Source organism: Saimiri boliviensis, chromosome 17 (genome assembly GCF_048565385.1).
Source record: "Saimiri boliviensis isolate mSaiBol1 chromosome 17, mSaiBol1.pri, whole genome shotgun sequence".
NCBI lineage: Eukaryota > Metazoa > Chordata > Mammalia > Primates > Cebidae > Saimiri > Saimiri boliviensis.
The window spans coordinates 28,141,480-28,157,044 of record NC_133465.1 but is presented as its reverse complement, the minus strand read 5'-3'; the positions used below and the strand labels follow the sequence as shown (position 1 = coordinate 28,157,044).

The 15,565-nt window shown below is 48.0% G+C and overlaps 1 non-coding gene and 1 pseudogene across 1 annotated transcript; one reads left to right on the top strand and one right to left on the bottom strand.

The window, feature by feature from the left end:
• Positions 1 to 616: 616 nt before the first annotated feature.
• LOC120366934 (small nucleolar RNA U3) lies at positions 617 to 695 on the bottom strand (annotated as a pseudogene).
• A 5,754-nt stretch (positions 696 to 6,449) lies between these two features.
• Positions 6,450 to 6,521, top strand: TRNAT-CGU (transfer RNA threonine (anticodon CGU)). Its single transcript has one exon. It is a non-coding gene; the product is annotated as a tRNA-Thr (tRNA).
• The last annotated feature ends 9,044 nt before the right edge of the window (positions 6,522 to 15,565 follow it).

Genomic DNA, 15,565 nt, shown 5'->3' with positions numbered 1-15,565 from the left:
ATAAGCCACTGTGCCCAGCCTTGTAAAATATACTTTTAAAGAGCAGTTTAGGTTCACAGCCGAATTGAGCAGAAAGCAGAGTTCCCCATATACCCACGGCCCCCGGATCTCCCTAGTTTCCCTTACCATCAACATCCCCCACTAGAGTGGTACATCTATTACAACTGATGACCCTGCATTGACACATCAAAGTCCATAGTTTACACTATGGTTCACTCTTGGTGTTGTACATTCTATGGGATTTTTTTCTTTATTTTTCCCAACCCAGAACCCCTCTACGGGTTTTGACAAGTATATAATGGCATGTACTCACCATTATATCACGCAGAATAGTTTGGCTGCCCTAAAAACCCTCTGTGCCCTATCTATTCATCCTTCCCACCCCTCAGCCCCTGGCAACCATTGATGTTTTTCCTGTCTCCATAGTTGTGCCTTTTTTTGAATGTTACACACTAGGTAATTTATAACATACAGAAATGTATTGGCTCATGGCACTGGAGGCTGGGAAGTCAAAGATTGAGGAGCTGGCATCTGGTGAGGACCTTCCTGCTGCATCAACCCATGGAGCAGGGCAAAGAGAGGGTGGGAAGGCAAACTTTTTTTTTTTTTTTTTTTTTTTAAATTTTGTGCTCTACACATTCAGAGAAACTTTTCTAGTAACGAACTATAGAAATGATCCCTGGAAATATAGTCTTGGCAAACTTATTTTATAAGAAAACTACTTGCTCCATAATGAACCCACTCCCTGGAGAAGGGCATTAATGCATTTATCAGGGTGGTGGCCCCATGACCCAAACACTTCCCACTAGTTCCCATCTCCAAGACCACGACATTGGGGATCGAGTTTCCAACCCATGAACTTCAGGGGACACATTCAAACCATAGCAGTAATATGCATTTTCACTTAGTAATACACATTTAAGGTTCTTTTGTGTGGTTTCATGACTTGGTAATTCATTTCTTTCTTTTCACAGACTGAATTTTTCAGAGCAGTTTTAGATTCACAGCAAAACTGAGCACAAAGTACAAAGAGTTCCCACATACTCTCTGCCCTCCCAACTGCACAGCTTCCCCTGCACAAGAGTTGTGCACCTGTTATAACTGATGAAAAGATACACTTTATTTTTTTTTTCTTGTGCTGTGTTGGCCAAACTAGGATACAGTAGCACAATCATATAGCTCACTGTAACCTTGAACTCCTGGGCTCAAGTGATCCTCTTGCCTCAGCCTACCAAGTAGCTAGGACTACAGGTGCTATCATGCCTGCCTTATTTGTTTTAGTTTCTTTTTTTTTTTTTTTTTTGAGACAGAGTTTCACTAGTGTTACCCAGGCTGGAGTGCAACGGCGCGATCTCGGCTCACCGCAACCTCCGCCTCCTGGGTTCAGGCAATTCTCCTGCCTCAGCCTCCTGAGCAGCTGGGATTACAGGCACGCGCCACGATGCCCAGCTAATTTTTTGTATTTTTAGTAGAGACGGGGTTTCACCATGTTTTTTTAGGTTCTTTTGTGTAGAGATAAGGTCTCACAATATTGCCCAGGCTATGTTCAAACTACCAGCCTCAAGTGATCCTCCCACCTTGGCCTCCCAAGGGAAGCCTGGGTTTACAGGCATGAGCAACCATACCCAGCCTTTTGTCCATGTTTGAGTTTTTGTTGAGTGGTAGGAGTCTAGATTTTATCTTGGATATTAATCCCTTATTAGATGTCTGGTTTGCAGCAATTTTTGCCATTCCACAGGTTGTCTTTCATTCAGTTGTGTCCTTTGCTGAGCAGTTTTTAAGTCTGATGTAGTCCCATTAGTCTATTCTTGCTTTTGGTGTCATATCCAAAAAAAATCATTGCCACATCTAATGTCATAGACCTTTCCGACTATGTTTTCTTTCAGGACTTTTATAGTTACACGTCTTATGTTTACGTCCTGAATCCATTTTTTTTTTTTTTTTTTTTTTTTTTTGAGACTGAGACTGATTCTCATTCTGTCACCAGGCTGGAGTGCAGTGGCATGATCCTGGCTCACTGCAATCTCCAGTTCCCAGGTTCAAGCAGTTCTCCTGTCTCAGCCTCCCAAGTAGCTGGGACTACAGGTGTGCGCCACCACACACAACTAATTTTTGTATTTTTTAAAGTAGAGACGGGGTTTCACCATGTTGGCCAGGATGGTCACAATCTCTCGACCTCGTGATCTGCCCACCTCGGCCTCCAAAAGTGCTGGGATTACAGGCATGAGCCACCACGCCCAGCCCGTCTTGAATCCATTTTGAGGTAATTTTTGTATATGGCACTAGGTTAGGGTCCAACTTCATTCTTTTGCATGTGGATATCCAATTTTTCTAGCATCATTAGTTGAAGAGTCCAGAGAGAACAGTTTTTAAAAGCATAAAGAGGAGGCCAGACATGGTGGCTCACACCTGTATTCCTAATACTTTGGGAGGCCAAAGTAGGCAGATCACTTGAGGTCAGGAGTTTGAGACCAGCCTGGCCAACATGGTAAAATCCTGTCTCTAGTAAAATACAAAAATCAGTCGGATGTGGTGGCACATGCCTGTAATATGAGCTACTGGGGAAGCTGAGGCAGGAGAATTGCTTAAACCTGGGAGGCGGAGGTTGCAGTGAGCTGAGATAGTGCCACTGCACTCCAGCCTGGGCAACAGACTGACACTCAGTCTAAAAAAAAAAAAAAAAAAAAAGCATAAAGAGGAACATTCAAAGGGCCGGAAGTCATACCACAAGAGAGAAGCACTTTGTGTGTGTTTATGTATGTATAAAACAATGTAATTCATTTATTCTGAGACACATGGCTTTTTCATGTTTTAATAAATTTGAAATTAAATGACAGCTGTTGAGACTGTGGAGTCTTAAAATTAACTGATTTTTTTTCTTAGTGGCATATAAAACAACAGTTTTAAAAAATCAGTTTACTGAATTTAATGAAATACAGTTTATATAATAGGAGAATCTGACTCATACTGTATTTCACAGTGTTCTGACACTATTTTATAGTGTCCTCTCACTTATGACTGTAGGAAAAGGAATTCATGGACATTTCCCATGACCTTAAAAGTGTACCTTGGCTAAGCACAGTAACTCATGCCTGTAAACCCAACAATTTGGAAGGCTGAGGCAGGCAGATCATTTAAGCCTGAGTTCCAGTCTCTACAAAAAATAAGCCAGGCTCCTAGACACCTAGACACACACACACACACACACACACACACACACACACACAGTGGGCCTGGTGGTGCATGCCTATATTCCTAGCTATTTGGGAGGTTCAGGTGGGAGGATCGCTTGAGCCTGGGAATTGAAAGTTATAGTGAGCTATGATGACACCATTGCACTCCCGACTGGGTGACAGAGTAAGACCCTATCTCTATTTGTGGGGGCAGGGGGCAAAAGACTTGAACAGATATTTTACTAAAGAAGATATATAAATGGCCAACAAGCATTTAAAGAGATTCAACATCACAAATCATCAGGGACATGTAAATCAAAATTACAGTGAGATATCACCTCACATCTGTTAGGATGGCCACTATAAAAAACAAAACAGAAAATAACAAGTGTTGACAAGGATGCAGAGAAATCAGAACCCTTATGCAACACTGGCAGGAATGTACAGCCATTATGGTAAATGGTACGGAGATTCCTCAAAAAATTAAAAATAGAATTATATGATCTAAGAGTCCCACTTCCGGGCATATATCCATAAGAATGGAAAACTATCTCAAAACTATTTGCACACATGTTCATGGACACATTATTCATAATAGCCAAGAGGTGGAGGCATCTGTCCACCAACTAATGAATGGATGAAGAAAACGTAGCATATACATACAATGGAATACCATTCAGTCTTAAGGAAATCCCATCATATACTATGCCACAGCAAAAATGGAAAACATTATGCTAATTCACAAAAAGAGAAATACTGTATGTTTCCACTTACATGGGGTACCTGGAGTAGTCAAACTCAGAAACAGAGACTAGAATGGTGGTTGCCAGGGGCTGGGGTGATGAAGAAAAGGGGAATTGCTGTGCATTATCTATTGGGTTTCAGCTTTGCAAGACGAAAAGAACTGTGTAGATTGGTGATACAAAAATGTGAGTGTACTTACTACTGAACTTAAAAATGGTTAAAAAGGTAAATTTTAGGGCCGGGCGAGGTGGCTCAAGCCTGTAATCCCAGCACTTTGGGAGGCCAAGGCGGGTAGATCACGAGGTCAAGAGATCAAGACCATCCTGGTCAACATGGTGAAACCCCATCTCTACTAAAAATACAAAAAATTGGCCGGGCGCGGTGGCTCACGCCTGTAATCCCAGCACTTTGGGAGGCCGAGGCGGGTGGATCACGAGGTCAAGAGATCGAGACCAACCTGGTCAACATGGTGAAACCCCGTCTCTACTAAAAATACAAAAAATTAGCCGGGCATGGTGGCGCGTGCCTATAATCCCAGCTACTCAGGAGGCTGAGGCAGGAGAATTGCCTGAACCCAGGAGGCAGAGGTTGCGGTGAGCCGAGATCGAGCCATTGCACTCCAGCCTGGGTAACAAGAGCGAAACTCGGTCTCAAAAATAAAAAAAAAAAAAAAAAAAAAAAAAAAATACAAAAAATTAGCTGGGCATGGTGGCGTGTGCCTGTAATCCCAGCTACTCAGGAGGCTGAGGCAGGAGAATTGCCTGAACCCAGGAGGCGGAGGTTGCAGTGAGCCGAGATCGCGCCATTGCACTCCAGCCTGGGTAACAAGAGCGAAAACTCCGTCTCAAAAAAAAAAAAGGTAAATTTTATTTTTACCACACAAAAAAAAGCATTCCTGGATTTTCTCAAATCTCCTCTCTCTCTCTCTCTATATATATATAGTTATGAAATAACTATATATTTAATAACAATATATATATATTTATTAAAGTTCTTGCTGGGCATGATGGCTCACGCCTGTAATCCCAGCACTTTCGGAGACTGAGGCGGGTGATACCTGAGGTCGGGAGTTTGAGAGCAGCCTGGCCAACATGATGAAACCCCATCTCTACTAAAAATACAAACAATTAGCCGGGCATGGGGGTGGACGCCTGTAATCCCAGCTGCTTGGGAGGCTGAAGCAGAATTGCTTGAACCCGGGAAGGGGAGGTTGCAGTGGGCCGAGATCGCCCCATTGCACTCCAGCCTGGGCGACAACAGCTCTGTCTCAAAAAAAAAAAAAAAGAAAAGAAAAAAAAGACAAAGCTCTACACACAAATACTGTTTAATTTGGCAGTGGTGGTGGCAGGGTGGCTGTCCCCAGCGAGCAGGAGCCCTGCCTGAGAGAAGGGCTTCTCTTCCCCTACCCATGCACACTCACCTATCTCCTGGAACCGATGCTGGTGGCCACAGGCCAAACAAGGACAGACGGATCTAATCCCCCTTTTTAAAATAAGAAAATAGAAGATTTACCAAAAAAAAAATACAGTAGCCTAATAAGCACTCATGTTCCCAGCCCCTCACCTCTGCCTCTTCCGTAGAATAGAAACACAACATTGCCAATTAAGTTAAAGTCCCCTTTGTCCCCCATCCCCAGTCCCAGGCTTTGTTTTTCCGGCCAATCTTCCCGTTAGTTTCTGCGCTCTGCCTATGCTGACAATCAGCGCTTGGAATCCGGATGCTTCATAGTGACCCACTCACTGTTCCGCGGTAGGACAGGCTGTATGATTCCGCCATTCGGGTCGCCAAGACATCCCTGGGGGCCCCTACTGGCATGCCCACCTCGGCTCCTCCGGGGCAAGGTCATGCACGCTGCACAGACGCTCAGAGTCCCGTCTGCCAGGGGCTGCAGCAGGGGGAGAGCGCTGAACCCGGGGAGGATCGTGCTTCGTGCAGGGCCAGCAAGGGAAGTCGCCTCCCGGCGCTCCGGAGCCTGACCCCACTTCCCGGACTCCCCGCGTCTTCCTCCCAGCGCGGCCCGCGCCGCCCTTCTTCTCGCGCGCTGGTCCCCACCGACCCGGCCTGAACCGCCCACGGATCCTGTCCCGCCTGACGGAAACGACCCGGCCAGGACCACACCCGGCCTGGCCCGCTCCGCAGCCGCCGTCTCCGCTTCCGCTTCCGCTTCCGCCTCAGCCCGGTTTTCTCTCCGACTCGGGCCGGCTCTGTGCCGTCGCTTTTGGCCCCGCTTCCTAGCCGCCGCCTGCTCTGGGCGCGGGGTGGGTCCTGGGGCAGCGCTCACGGCGGACGAGGAGGGTTGGAGGAGGGCCGGGCTCTTTCAAGATGTGTGTTCGGGTCTCGCAGACAGCGGGCGCGGGACGTGGCCCTCAGCGGGCGGAAGCGGTGCTCGCTGAGCTGGGCCCGGGCTTGCGGGTGGAACGGGGGGCGGGGCCGGGGCGGGGCCGGGCCGGGGCGGGGCGGGGCCGAGGCCGCCGCTCCCAGCCGGCACCACCTCCCCTCCACTGAGAGCTTCTAGCGCTCCCTGGGCTGTCAGGCGCGGTGGCCAAGTGGTAAGGCGTCGGTCTCGTAAACCGAAGATCGCGGGTTCGAACCCCGTCCGTGCCTGAGGCCTGAGGTTGGGGTGTGGCTGTGGGAAGTCGGTTTTCTCCCCGTACGCCGTCCCTTCTACGTGGCATTTTTTCCATTTTCTGATTCTGTTTGGACGCCCTCCAGTTCCTCTCCTACCCCGGGCTCCGCAGTCGGGCTTCGAGACGCCGGGGTCCACCTTGCAGATGAGCTCGGCCCCCGCTGCGAAGCGCTTAGCCGCAGGTCCCCGCGTTTCCTTTCCTCCAAGCGTACTTCGCGGAGCGGAGTCTTCACTGAGTCTCGGGTCCCGCCCGATTTGCTCGTGTTATGGCGAGGCAACTTTCCAGAGAGAGTGCTTGAGTTTCCGGGACGATGGTTTCTGGATTGTTCCTTGGAAGGTGAGTTATACAGGCCGTGCGCACCACCTACCTTCCTGTCTACAAAGCAAACCATATTGTTCAACTGGTGGGCGCTTCTTGCCCAGCTTTGGTGAACGGACCCTTTGAACCTTCCCCGAAGCCAGTTATGACGCTCCCCATATCATCTCGAGGATAAACAGTCGATTTAATGTATTACTAACATGACACTGAGCGCCTCCTCTCATTCCTGGACCCTGTTTTTGACACACTCTTCTGTCTGTCCTCTTCAATTTTGACACTCAGTATTGAACTTACTACTCCAGATAGAGTATCACAAATGGAACTTCACCTCCGTCATTCTATACCCCATGTTTCTGTTAATGTAGCCTTCAAAAACCACAATGCTTTCCCTGAGGCCTGTTGCACAGTTGACCATGAGGAGCTTTAGGTAGATCGAATGTCAGCAGAGTCATAGGTTATCCCAGACAATGTGTAGGGCCCAGGCAGCAAAGAAATGTTGACCTTTTCTTTAAGATCCCAAGAAATGAAAGCGATGTTCTTGGCTTTTGAAGGTAATGCTGAGCTAGGGTGTCAGTGTTATCATGAAAGTGTTAAGAAATACAAATTGAGGCCTTTTCTGGCAAGTGCCTTAACCTAGACAGAGTCCAGATATTCAGGGATGAGGGTAGGAAGATGAAAAATCCTGTTCTACTGGATATTGCCTTGAATCCTGTCCCTTCAAATTCCTGATGAGAAGGAGCTTGAACATGGGGTTTTCCGAAGGAGCTAGAGCAGAGAATTCCACACCAGTGGAGGGCAGGGGGATGAGCCAAGCCAAAGTCAATACAGGAGAAGTGCAAGGGGCTGGGCGCCATGGCTCACTCTTGTAATCCCAGCACTTTGGGAGGCCGAGGCAGGCGGATCATTTGAGGTCGGCAGTTTGAGACCAGCCTGCCCAACATGGTGAAACCCTGTCTCTATTGAAAATACCAGAAAAAAAACTAATCATGGTGGCACATGCCTGTAGTCCCAGCTACTGGGGAGGCTGAGGTGGGAGAATTGCTTGAGCCCAGAGGGTAGAGGTTGTAGTAAGCTGAGATGGTGCCACTACACTCCAGCCTGGGAGGCAGAGTGAAAAACCGTCTAAAAAAAAAAAAAGTGCAAGGTACAGAAGAAGTCAATGCAAAGATGTTTGGGAAACATGGGCATTCAAAGATGAAGGACTGGAAGCAGGTCAAGGTTGGTGAGAGGAACTAGAAGTGAAGACAAGTCATATAGAAGCACCAGGATGAGCCTGGGGAACAGAAATCTTATAATTACCTTGAAGGCCAGCAGGTATCTACATGCACCCCCGTGGAGCCAGAGGTAGGTCATTGTCTTGAGTAATGAGGACAGAAGTGAAGGCAGGGGCAGAAAGGGACACATATGTTGAGTTTGTTGCATGGCCTCCATTAAATCACTTATACTCCCTGGACTTTAGCTTCCTTCATTGTAAAGTTCTGCAGTTGAAAGAGCTGTGTCCTAAATGCCTTGTGTCCTAAAATTCTAGGTTTCTATCTCAGAGCCTGGATCTTGCAGAAGCAAGGGGATCACAGGCCACCCACCATCATACTGGCCCCTTCTACAATGGTACTTGACCCTTGCGACCTCATGATGAGATCTGTGTGACCGGGGTTCCTCCATCCAGAGAGTTATAAGCAGTCCTCCCTAATGGGAAGGGCTGAAGCTGCAAAGGCTCCGCCCCTGCTGGTTGCCCCTGGTAGAGTCCTCCCTTTTGCTCCTCCCTAGTGTCCAGGGCAAAACACAGGGCCTCTGGTACTGCACTTTGAGAGCCATGCAGGCAGACACAGTCATTTGTGGGCAGCTAAAACTACAGGATATTTTTTAAAACATCGACAAGAATTTGGCAATTCTATATATTATGCCTCATGCTATGAGTTTAAGCTCAATATTCCAGCCTGGAGAAATATGTTTTTAAATCTTTTACTCTACAATAAAACACATATTTGAAAACCACACAAATCAAGTGAATGCCTTAATGAATTATAAGGGGAACACCATCCAAGTCAGAGAATTTTGCCAGATATAGAAACCTTTTTTATGCGCCCCTCCCAATCACAACCCCCCAGGGGCTGGAAGTATCCTTACTCTCTAATCACTTCCTTGCATTTTAGTTTATCACCGAATTCATCTTTATATACTGTGGTTTAACCTTGCTCATTTAAAAAAAAAAAAAATGGATAGAAGCTTTTTTTTTTTTTTTTTTTTTTTTTTTGAGACGGAGTTTCGCTCTTGTTACCCAGGCTGGAGTGCAATGGCGCGATCTCGGCTCACCGCAACCTCCGCCTCCTGGGTTCAGACAATTCTCCTGCCTCAGCCTCCTGAGTAGCTGGGATTACAGGCACGCGCCACCATGCCCAGCTAATTTCTTGTATTTTTAGTAGAGATGGGGTTTCACTATGTTGACCAGGATAGTCTCGATCTTTTTTTTTTTTTTTTTTTTTTTTTTTTTTTTTTTTTTTGAGACGGAGTTTCGCTCTTGTTACCCAGGCTGGAGTGCAATGGCGCGATCTCGGCTCACCGCAACCTCCGCCTCCTGGGTTCAGGCAATTCTCCTGCCTCAGCCTCCTGAGTAGCTGGGATTACAGGCACACGCCACCATGCCCAGCTAATTTTTAGTGTTTTTAGTAGAGACGGGGTTTCACGATGTTGACCAGGATGGTCTCGATCTCTTGACCTGTTGATCCACCCGCCTCGGCCTCCCAAAGTGCTGGGATTACAGGCTTGAGCCACTGCGCCCGGCCCAGAAGCTTTTTTTCTATCAGTAGGTGTCTCTTCCCGCCCTTTCATTTCCTTGCAGTGTGTCTGTTGAGGACCCTGGGCCACTGGACCTGGAAAGTTTCTCACAGTCTAGATTTCACTTAGTGCAAACTCTCAGTGCAATCCAGTAAGCTCCTCTGTCCTCAGTACTTCCTGCAAATTAGCAGCTAGATCCAGACACTGGATCAGAGTCAGATTGGATGCCTGTGACAAGACTCTGGTATTACTTCCTCTGAGAAGACTCCCCCAGGTAAGGAGTCACTCAGTGTCTTGTCTGGGACCCCTCTGTATGTCTCACACCATAGTGGGAAGCCCCTTAGTTGCTGGAGGCTGTGTTTCCAGCAGCTGGAACAGAGATAGAGCCCTGGCACAAGGAAGGTTCCGACCTGAAGGGTTAGCGAAGACTTCCCTGAGGAGGTGACATTGTGGCTGGGCTCTGCAGGATGAACAAGAACTCACCAAAGCACGACTAGATCTTGGGGATCTCTGCCCTTATTCAGTCATCTTTGGCACTCGGATATTATGATCTAGGTCGCATGCAAGCAGGCAGGGGTTCTTTTCTTTCCCCTGCGGCCCCTCTACCCTACAGGTAAAATTGAGTTTTGAATTAAGAAACAAATTCTCATTCTCTGTAGATGGTTTTATTAGCAAACCCTAAGGGTCTAACCCCATCCTTGGGGACAAAAGTTACCAATTTGGAATCATAGGCTGGTGGGAGTGAAACCAGCCAACCCTCTCATTTCACAGCGCAGAAACAGGCAAAGAGAAGGGAAGTGATTCGTTGTAGGTCACCCAGAAAGCTCTACTTTTGTGCTCATCTACAGCATGAGCTCAAATCTTCTTGGAAGAGTCATCTTCATCATTAACTTGACATGCATCCATGAAATGGTCTCTCTCTTTGCCAGCCTGTAGGCCAAGCTGGCACCTTACTTGTCAATCACTCATGCCTGATCAATAGGAACAGCAGATAGTCACCAAAATCACTATACTTGATTATGGTATTAAGGCTTTAGGGGCAAGGGTGGGACACAGACGTACGCTATCAAAGGTTGGATTCCCCAGGAGGCAGACCCCTAGATATAGCTTAATGTGCAGAATGCTTATTTCACCTGGGGAAGTATGGGAAGCAGGTGTAAAATGAAGGAGATCCTCCCTCCCCCACCACTCACTGGACGTGGGCTGTCCAGAGACCTTAGACTAGGCTGCTCTGAAGGCAGAAGGCAGTCTGTTGACAGTGCTCAAGCAGCTGAGACACGCCCTTCCTTGAAGGGGTAACATGGCACAGTGACCATCACACACTGAGAGAGGGAGCCTAAAGACAAGAATCAGTTCAATCACAGCAGGTGAGGGCAAAGATAAAGCTCAAAGGCCAAAGGCTTAACTTCTGCACCAAGGGCTCTAACGTTTTCCAGATGGGTGCCTTGGCCACTGAAAGCATTTCAGAAAACCCTAAGGCGGCTGGGACCTGGGGTCAGTAGGGATCATTGTGTGACCTCACTTCCCAGGAGCCATCCTCAGCGTCACATGCAGAGGGCCAGCCCTGGTAGGGAGCCTCAGACACCTGCCTCCTCCCCGTCATCCAAGAGAACTGAATTCAGCTGAAAGCACAGCCCATGGCATTGCTGAAATACGACAACAGCTGGAGAGAACTGATTCCTTCCTGGGAATTTACCCCTCTGCTGCTGCTGGAGGGCAAGTGTCCTATCCTGTCTTCTCCTGGTAGATAAAGAGGCTCTTCATTTGCTGGCTGAATGAACGAAGGTCAGCAAAAGAAAACTCAACTTCTCTTCCTCCAGTAATGGAATAGTCAAGCTGGGAGAAATCACAGATAAAAAAAATCACATCCCAATTTTGCCGATGAGGAAACTGAACTTCAGAGGCAGGAAATAACACTGAAGGTTGCGCAGGAGGTGAGGAATTGAAACAGGCCCCCAGCACTGACAAAGTGGTTTTTCTGCAGTAAAGATTTCACTTCCTGCTTGCCTTTCCCCTGGGTTTTGGGCTCTCCTTTAGTCCAGACCATTTGAGCTGAGAGAAACAAAACCCAGGTACATTGTCATCTGAGCAGAATACGCTGAGAAAATAAGCCTCACAAATTCCATAGTCACCTACAAAGTACTTCAGTTTATCACCAGCCCTTTTTTCCCTCCGGTCTCCAGGATGCCTGTGTCTTCTGTCAGAACTCTCTGGGCTGGTGGCTCTCTGCAGTGGCTCATACCTGTAATCCTAGCATTGAGGGAGACCAAGGCAGGCGGATCACGTGAGGTCACGAGTTCAAGACCAGCCTGGTCAACATGGTGAAACCCCGTCTCTACTAAAAATACAAAAATTAGCCGGCCAGGGTGGCGGATGCCTGTAATTCCAGCTACTAGGGAGCCTAAGGCAGGAGAATTTCTTGAACCTGGCCAGTGGAGGTTGCAGTGAGCCAAGATCATGCCACTGCACTCCAGCCTGGGCGACACAGTGAGACTCTGTCTCAAAATAAATAAATAAATAAATAAAAATAACTGAGAGCTGTCAATACCATCATCATCATCACAGTATGTTCTCAAAAGCAGTAATTCTCAAACAGCAGGAGGTAACCCTGTTAAGTGAAACCAATTTAACAGCTTGTAAGCAGTATTTTTTTCCTGTTGTTCCAGTGACTTCTGTTCTTTGCCGTAAGCAGTATTTTAAAAATGAAGTGGTAACAGAGAATATATATTTGAGCGCATAAGAATTGTTTCATAAAACATTTGTTTTACATATGTACATAGATACATACACATATATGCATACATATACACACACACAGGCACACACATAACACAGATATTTCCTGTCCTGGGGCATGAGTGAGTTTGAAAGCTATTGATTGGCCGGGCGCGGTGGCTCAAGCCTGTAATCCCAGCACTTTGGGAGGCTGAGGCGGGTGGATCACGAGGTCGAGAGATCGAGACCATCCTGATCAACCTGGTGAAACCCCGTCTCTTCTAAAGATACAAAAAATTAGCTGGGCATGGTGGCACGTGCCTGTAATCCCAGCTACTCAGGAGGCTGAGGCAGGAGAATTGCCTGAACCCAGGAGGCGGAGGTTGCGGTGAGCCGAGATCGCGCCATTGCACTCCAGCCTGGGTAACAAGAGTGAAACTCCGTCTCAAAAAAAAAAAAAAAAAAAAAAGAAAGCTATTGATCTAAGGCAACATTTCTCTCTAAAGATGACGGAAAAGAGTGTTTTTCTTTCTTTCCTTTTTTTTTTTTTTTTTTTTTTTTTTTTTGAGATGGAGTTTCCCTCTTGTTACCCAGGCTGGAGTGCAATGGCCTGATCTCGGCTCACTGTGACCTCCATCTCCAGGGTTCAAGTGATTCTCCTTTAGCCTCCCAAGTAGCTGAGATTACAAGCATGCAGCACCACACTCAGCTAATTTTGTATTTTTAGTAGAGATGGGGTTTCTCTATGTTGCTCAGGCTGGTCTCAAACTCCCGACCTCCGGTGATCCACCCACCTCAGCCTCCCAAAGTGCCGGGATTACAGGCGGGAGCCACTGTGCCCGGCTTCTTCTTTTTTTTTTTTTTTTTTTTTTGAGACAGGGTCTACTTTGTTGCCCAAGCTAGGGTACAGTGACATAATCACAGCTCACTGCAGCCTCAGTCTTCTGGGCTCAAATGATCCTCCCACCTCAGCCTCCCTAGTAGCTGGGACTACAGGTGGCCCCACCATGCCTGGCTAGTTTTTCTGTTTTTTAATTTTGTTTTTGTAGAGGCAAGGTTTTGTCAGGTTGCCCAGGCTGGTCTTGAACTCCTGAGCTCAAGCGATCTGCCTCCCTCAGCCTCCCAAAGTGCTTGTGGCTTAAAAGCCTGAGCCACCGCATCTGGTCTATTTTTCTAAATGTAGTCATTTGCATACCAATGCCACTATTGTTGCCATATCAGAATACCACCTAAACCATTATTTACTAAATTATTGTCTTTGAGTTGGCTCACTTTAACCATTTTAGCCTCATTGTAACAGCAATGTTTATAAAATTTACATTTAATACCACATATTACCTTTTTTCCCATCTAAAACCATCTCTTATATGAGCACCACCTTTTGGGAAACGCTGGTGGCATGGAGTGTCACGTGCAAAAGCCCTTTCCGGAAGTCAAGCTGGGAGCCAGAAAAGCTGTGCAATGTGGGTTAACCCCCTCCGCCACCCCACGCCCGAGGCCCTTCTCTGCCTCTGGAGGCAGGCCCAGTCCTGCTGCTGGGTGTCCCAAGTTCTTGTGGTTGACCTTCCCGCAGTGGCCACCTCAAGAAGAAAAGGGCAGGCCTGTGTGCCTGTGGACTGGATCTTTCTTGGGATGTTCCCGCCAGTGGAGAAGGCCAGGCCCTCGTATCTGCCTTTCTGTAGTGAGCTGCTTCCTGCTGCTGCCCCAAGATCGAAGAATTTCCTTTCTTGTCCAGCTTTGATTCCATTGATGGGATTAGGTGCACCCCACGGCCGTGTCCTTTGATGTGGTCAGGGGTAGCATGGAGATTTCAGGCCCAGGGAGCAAATCTTAATCTCCTTCGAGCTTCTCTGGGATCAGCACCGGGGTAAACCCATTACAACCCTGCCCTTTCATCCCCCCAGGACACGGGCTCCTCCCAGCTCCTGGGTCTCAGAGATCCTAAGGGTTTGTCAAATTTGGAGTGAGCAATAAAAGGGGAAGAGAAAGCAGAGCACTAACTCCAGACCCCCTCCAGCCCCGGCTGCAACTCCAGCAACGTCAGGGCATCTTCTTTCTTCCCTTCTAATCCTGGCTCCCACAAAACGGGGATTACCAAAGCCTGGGCCAGCGCTGTCCATGCCCCAGCACTGTGGGCGTCTTTGCCAGCGCTCGGCCGTGATCCCTCCCCCAGCTGTGCTCTCCTGGCAGCACCAGCTTCTGGACGTGTCCCATCCAGGGACCCCGATGTGAGGACAGGGGGACCAGCAATTTGAGGAGCAGATACACCACTCAACTCTTACCACAGTGAGGATTTTTTTGTTTTAGACAGGGTCTCGCTCTGTCATGCAAGCTGGAGTGCAGTGGTGCGATCATAACTCACTATATCCTCCACCTCCTGGGTTTCAGCGATCCTCCCACCTCAGGTGTATGCTACCACACCCAGCTAATTTTTTTTTTTTAACTTTTTGTAGAGACAGAGTCTTGCTATGTTCCCAAGCTAGTCTCAAATTCCTGAGCTCAAGCAATCCTCCTGCCTTGGCCCCCCCAAAGCACTGGGATTACAGGTGTGCGCCACTGTGCCCAGCCTCACAGTGAGGTTTGAAGACATGATCTGGGTTTGGTAAGGCCAGGAAAGGGAAGGCAGGAACATAGCTAATATCTATGTCGGGACACAGACAGATATGTCCAGATATGTCATGTGATTTTCTTTGAGTGGCTCCAAGTCTCCACCTGAAGAGAGGTCGGGAAACTGAACCTCAGTGGTTATTTGGGCTGGAATCCTGGCCATCTTGAGGCTGGGGATCGTGGTGGAGGTCTATGGATGGTCCAGGTCCCAGAGGAGACACGCAGTTAATCCCTCACATCCTGGCGTCTCCGGAGAGTGGGGCAGCAGGTCTCCACCAATGAGATTCCACTGACCTCCCACCCCTCGCTAATCTTGGGACAGCTGTCCCTCAGCCTCGAAGTTTCTCTGTCGCACTCCGCTTCCACAGTCCCCCTAAACGAACTCAGGTTTTCAAACAGCACAGCCAGGAAGAGAGGTTGTCTGCAGGCCGCTGGAACTAGGAGTTGAAAGCACGAAATTAACATCTCAAGAAAGCATGCTGCCGGGTACTATGTTTGGCGCTTTAATTTATAATCTCTCCGGTGTGCCACCAAAGCCCTGACAGAAGTGCCCGCTGGCTCCAGGTTCCAGATGGGGAGGTTGAGGCCGGCGGAGGCGCGCTCCAC